Source organism: Nuphar pumila, chromosome 15 (genome assembly GCF_984573655.1).
Source record: "Nuphar pumila chromosome 15, dmNupPumi1.hap1.1, whole genome shotgun sequence".
NCBI lineage: Eukaryota > Viridiplantae > Streptophyta > Magnoliopsida > Nymphaeales > Nymphaeaceae > Nuphar > Nuphar pumila.
The window spans coordinates 32,678,157-32,685,102 of NC_143263.1; the positions used below are offsets into that span (position 1 = coordinate 32,678,157).

Sequence of the window (6,946 nt, forward strand, 5' to 3'; positions counted from 1 at the left end):
AACAGAGGCCAAAAAATGGCATACAGCGTCGAAACAGGGTTCTACACCATTGTATATCGCTTCAATGTACTTCATTACAAATACGCCGCAATCAACGTCATTATTTTGTAAAGGAGCATGGTATGTCGTGCGATAGATCTACTCGCTAATGTCAACTCCCAAAATGCCTTTGACGAAACCGATCTGAGAATAATGCGACCGAAAGTAAATTCATGACCCCAGTATATGACACAATACTCAAATAGATGGAATCTTACGAGATGAGAAATGTCAAGCCATAAACCACTGTCAACTTCCAACAAATTGTAACACCATAGTTGTTTTTCATGTAAATCCATCACGTATAAGACCCAATGCTTTTCAGATTGCCAAAGTGTAGGAATCAATATCTGCAAATGGATAGTAAAAATGTTGTTAACACTGTTATGTTGTAACCTTGCACTCTAGGTTTGTTTACTTACTTTTTCACTTGACAAAAGGTCTCTGCAATGATTACCGTTAACCCAGTAAGGTAGGTCATCTTTAAATCCACTGAAGTATGGCAAACGACGTAAGATAGTCTGCAAACCGAAACATTGTTAACAACAATGTTAAAATATGAATCAACTAGACTAAATTAATAACAAAAAACAACATAAAATACAACCGATATACCATGAAATACAGGCTGACGATGCTTATAGTTTTGCTTGTTGTGTTGCTTTTAATATAATTGACGAAATCGAATATAGTTTGTTTGCAGCAAATATGATGTTGTTAACGTATGTACACAAGGCTTACGTATATAGACAACTCCTACTAGTTTCATACGAACAAAATTACTGATCATGTTGCATTGTGCGAATTCATCTTGCATTCGTTTGATTTCCTCCAGGAGTGATTGACTAAGTTTTCACCCAACTTCGTCGGTGGATGTTCTACTGAAATGAATAAGGAATTTGCAATGAACGATATTGAAATTACATTATACAGTACACAACACAAATCGCAAAAACGGCATGAAAGAGACAGATTTTGATGAAAATGGAGATGATGTGTAGACAATATACTCCTCATTCACCATTGTTGGTCGTGTAGTTGTCTTCGTCTGCCTTATCGACCACAATTTGCTATGTAGCTGGTTACATGTTTGAGTGAGGAACTCCAGGTTTATAAAGGAACCGTCTGTTTGACTGTTGCTGGTTCACGAAGTAGAAGATAATCACATTGTCCAATATTTGTGCGACTATTTATGAGCTAAAAGATCTACTGCTCAACCACCGTGATCAATGAATAATGTACGATCAATGAAAAAATTGTCAATACATCCTTTGTTGTCCGTATGAATCGCATATGTGTCCTGCGATTTACATTCAATGATGACGACAAAAATTGTGATTTCTGAACGACAAACGTACCTTATCGCTGCTGACTATTATCATTCAACGGAGAACATTACCATGTTTTTTTGACAGCATACAACGCAAATTTATTTTGCGATTTTCAGTACAGGAGGTAGAGAATTACAACGATTTGTGAACGTCAATCATTTCTTATAGATATTTACTTTTATCATTTCTGAACGTCGATTATATGCCTGTGTTGACCGAATAAAGCGCAAATGTGTTCTCTGATGTTCATTCAGCTTAGGGTATAGTGTTTATGCAATAGGCAATCGGGTTGAGGCTTCATGTTCAATTTTTGCCTCGATTTGTACTGTATTATGTTGTACGTACATCGATTTCTGTATTGAAATCGTTACTTTGTTATAAATTTCTCATAAAATCGATGCACGTGATTTAAACTACGAATCGTTGTAAATATGTATTAAGCATATACGAATGACTGTTATAGATTACTCATACAAATCACAGTCGGATGCCTACACAAATCTCTATACAGCGAATACAAAATTGATTCACGCACCACCAAGCACGAACCACAAATCGTCACCAACAAATCAAAATCCAACGACTACGAAAGACTTCCTTGGCAAGATCAGTGGACGTCCTAGGAGTTCTGCTGCGATCCGAATAAGAAGGGAAACCCAACAATTTCTCAATAAAAGAGCTCTACTGGAAACCCTAAACTCTTAACAAATCCGACAATGTGGAAATCAGGTCATGCAAAGAGGCATGACAACTTAATTAATAGCCCAAGCGAGATTCTTGTATACCAGTTTTCTCTTGCGAATTCATTAGAGCCTGTCATGAAACACAAAATATAAAACACTGCCTTAAGTTTCACAAGAAATGCAAACATCATCCCAACATTGATTACATACCAAAAGATTTGTAAAAATGAAGCTATCGTTACCGGAAATCTGGTTGGGAGAAATGAAGGTTAGCATGTTGAGTATTACGTCTTTAGGGTATTGTTGCATGTTGGACATTACACGAGTTAGATATTGACAACCTTCACGTAATGAGAAGCAATATAATGTCTTACATACCTGTTCATGAGAAGGGTTTTATTGCTTTTGATTAGAGGTTGGTTGTTTCTTAGACTTTTTCTTGCCAACCAATTCTAGTGCACCCTTTGTCCTCCGACGACTGCGATCAGAGGCAGGTTTTCTTTTGATACCCTTCGCTTCATGAATATGTCCATCATAATCAACAACGTTCACTACCGACTTGTTGAAGATGATGTTTAGGCTACGACGCAACTTCTTAGGAGTGTCAAGCGAAGCATGATTTTCACCTATGTTGTTCGATCCCATTATCTTCGACTGGTATTCATTCGCTGCAACAGACTGAAGGTTAATTAACTGCATGTTTTCAAGTAACTCCCTTGACGCTTTTCTCATGCATACATAGCCTTCTTCACTTCTCGATGCCAAATCTGCAACATGCATAAATGACCTACACAGTTGTTGGTAACAGAAGGCTATGTGACACTTCTCGTCGACATCAGATTTACTCACATTTTCCATATCAAGCATTTTAATCTTTGCTTGTCTTCTCCATCTTCGCATTACATAAGACTTCGGTATTTCTTGTATCTTCTCTTGATTAAGTGCCTTTAATGCATGACAACATAAAATACCTTTGAATTCATACATTTTGCATGAACATTCAACTCTTCCATTGTCGACATTGTACGTGACATGTGCTTCTTGCCTTTTGTGATGCTTTTCGCCCTCCCATAAAATACGGTATTTGCACATATTCTCGGTTTGCACGGGTCCTTCAATATTGCAATTCATGACATGAAACACCTCTTTTTTGATCCATTCAAATACAGTTAGTGTATACAGATCTGCAGGTCGCATCAATATTTTCATGCCAAAAGTTGAAGGTCGTGTATTGAAGCATTTCACGTCTTGTTCAAGCTCATTCTGTCTTAGACCGTCTATAAATAATTCATAGTGTTCCATGAAGCGAAACATTGTTAAATATGAATACAAGGTTTTCTTTAACGTGGCATGCATAAATTCAGCTCTTTGTGTGCTTATCATACCAACACAAAAGTATTGTCTTCCATATGCCAATGCCCACTTCTCTTTTTCTGCATATAAATTTTGTAACCACAGACAATCTTCAAGCTCGTATGTCTGAATCATTTCCTCCCAATCAGACATAAAGGTGATCTCGTCTACGCTCTCAAGCACACACCTAGTAAACTTTTTATCAAACCCTGTCTTCTAATTAAATATGTGTCCTATGTTCTTTGCTGCATTTTAAAAGATATGTCACAAACATAGTCGATGATGTGCATCTGGCAACACATGAAGCACTGCAGCCGCAATTGCGTGATCACCATCTATAAGTACAACTTCAGGTTGCTTCTCATTCATTGCCTGTGTAAATACTATGAACAACCACTCAAAGCTTTCCTTGGTTTGGTCATAAAAAAATGTGTCACCTAATATACAACTCTGTGAGTGATGGTTCACTCCAACAAACTGCGCAAATGTCCACTGTTTAGTATTAATCTTTACTGTAGTATCAAATACAATCACATCATTGAAGCATTCATAATCTACTCTTGACTTTGAATCGGCCCAAAACATATTCACAACATATCCATCTTCATCCAGTTGCATTGCACTAAAGAAACCAAGGTCATTGCTTGATTTCTTCTGTAAGTAATCAACCAAAGAACATATTTCTCCATTCTTCATGTTATCTGTTCTCTTCCTTCTCAAGTGGTTTCTTAGATCCAAAGGTGTGAATGGCATATTATCACGACCACCGTCTATGTGGGTAAACAAATTGTATGTCTTCCTTGGCGCAATGCCGACGCTATTGGCTATTTCACCCATTGCAGCATGCACTACAGTTACTTTACAATGTGACCTTAACATAGGAGTCATAAATGATGCAGATAAATCATGATTATGATCACTGATTAAAGTACGAACTAGAAATTTTCCATTCGGGTGTCTTCTCAAAACCATTCTCGCTTGACATCCACATCTTGATTCTGGCATGCTCCTTGTTGGATTTCCCATTGATTTCTTCCAACCTTGCTTGGAACAAACATATGTCTTTCTCAACATGACACCCTGTGCATTTTTTGACCAAGAAAACTTTCTCACACTGAAGCCAACTTTTAGGGCATAATCATTGTAAAAATTATATGCAGCTTCTTCATTATTAAACTGCATTCCTTCTACCGGAACATAGTCAAGTGTACTTCCATGTTCATTCGCAGTGCCTACACTTTTATTATGTGTACTATCATAATAATCTACCTCATTATTGAATTGCATTTCTTCTACTAGAACATTCAAGTCAAGAGTGGGTCTAATGCCTGCACCCTTCTTATCATGTGCATCATTAGTACAAATGTTCAATTCTTCGGTTGAGTCATTACTATAGATGTTCAATTCTCCATAACTTTCAATTGATTGAGCTATATCGTCTTCATTACAACTTGATGATAAGTTTAACAATGTTATAAGCAATATATCAGTTTGTGTTGCCAGCAAAATAGCAAACAAATCGATATTAACTAACATAAAAATATCTCACAAATCGATAGTATGTTACTAATACAGTGGTTTGAGATACAATGCATATAATGAGTGAATGTAGAATATCTGATGGGGTAGAGGCCCTTCCTAGCATTTGTAAATAAGCATTCTTGTCAGCAGGTCCCAGCGTTTTACAAATATCGATAAGTTTCCAACCATCGTAAGAACAAGATCTACCTGGAGTAACAAAACAATGCCTTAATAGCACACAAGACGACATGTGTTCTTCATCGACAGCATGATGAGATGGAAAGCTACTCACGACGCTTTAATGGCACTGGTCGGAATGTTTGTGCGTCATTGCTTTCTTCCATAATGCCTAACGACAACGCAAAAGAAGAGAAGACACGAGAATGTTTTATAAGCAATATATCATGTTGTGTCAGCAAGCACATACGTTTACTATGATTTAATCAGGATGCATATAACAACGGATACCGATAAGGGTTAGCAAGTCAAAGAATCAATTTAATGAATGACAGTATAAAAGCAAGTGCGGTTTGATATTTGCTAATACTGAGCATCGAGTTGTCACTAACCATGCCAATAAAAGACACGAAATGTCATACATGTGTATTGACGATAAGCCTGTGAGTAGATCCAGGAGGCTGTGAAATGAGTTCAATATAAATCGCTGATAGAGCAGCAATTTGAATGCGTGTAATGATGTGTTTCTTCACGCACACATTTTCAAAGTCTGTGTACAAATATCTTATGAATACATATTACAAAACATATAATATCTTACAAATCGATATACATATCGAATAATATATTGAAAATCGATATGATAATTTAGCATAATGACTTACAAATCGACAATACAAAACCATAATATCTAAAAGGTCGATAAATATATCGCACAATAAATTATAAATCGATACAGAAGAAATTGAGCATAATAGCAAACAAATCGATATTAACTAACAAAACAATAACTCACAAATCGGTAGTATGTTACTAATACAGCGGTTTGAGATACAATGCATATAATGAGTGAATGTAGGATACCTGATGGGGTGGAGGCCCTTCCTAGCATTTGTAAACAAGCATTCTTGTCAACAGGTCCCAGCGTCTTACAAATATCGATAAGTTTCCAACCATCGTAAGAACAAGATCTACCTGCAGTAACAAAACAATGCCTTAATGGCACACAAGACGACATGCGTTCTTCATCGATAGCATGATGAGATGAAAAGCTACTCACGACGCCTTAATGGCACTAGTTGAAATGTTTGTGCATCATTGATTTCTTCCATAATGCCTAACGACAACGAAAATGAAGAGAAAACACGAAAATGTTTTGTAACACAAGGCAGGCACGAGAATGCGACAATGTGTTGTAAAACAGGATACAAAACAAGGCGAAAACATCGACTGGAGACGAAGGCACAGTTTGCGTTGACAATGGGAGCTACTGTTACAGCAGATGGCGCAAGAGTTTAATGAATAGCAAACGTCTACACCTTAAATAGTTAACATCAAACTTTCTGGATGAAGGACTTTTTTATCCTTTTCTCAAACCGTAGTTTCCCAACTTTTGAATGGAGGATATTTTTGTCATTTCCTCGAACCGTCATTTCAGGGCAAGAAAAGCAAGTAAGGGTGATTAAGTCTTTGCAACAGCACCAGAGTCCGATGCAAAGTTATGTCAACATACATGGGAATACGAGCCCCATGTGCGTAAATACGTGGCGCTCATTCGCCCCCCTAACACAGACGTGGGATTCAGTGAATCATCGGGGGAGAACATACACCACCCTCTCTCTCCCATTGAGGTTGAAACCCTCTCTCTCTCTCTCTCTATATATATATATATATATATATATATATATATATATATAAAATCATTCCACCATCTTTTAACTTGTGTGTGGAGAAGGATTTTCATGTGACCAAGTTCTTTTAGGTCTAGAAGATCGACAATCCAGAATTATACAAGTGTTCCTTGCGCATATAGGAAACACAATTTTTTTTTTAAGATAACAT

The 6,946-nt window shown here is 36.9% G+C and overlaps 1 long non-coding RNA gene across 1 annotated transcript; it reads right to left on the reverse strand.

Annotated features, from left to right (window-relative positions):
- Positions 1–5,089: 5,089 nt before the first annotated feature.
- LOC149815046 (uncharacterized) lies at positions 5,090–6,161 on the reverse strand. The gene is made up of 3 exons (XR_016428020.1): positions 5,969–6,161; positions 5,220–5,276; positions 5,090–5,134 (listed from the first exon to the last, which is right to left on the reverse strand). It is a non-coding gene; the product is annotated as an uncharacterized LOC149815046 (long non-coding RNA).
- Between the last annotated feature and the right edge of the window lie 785 nt (positions 6,162–6,946).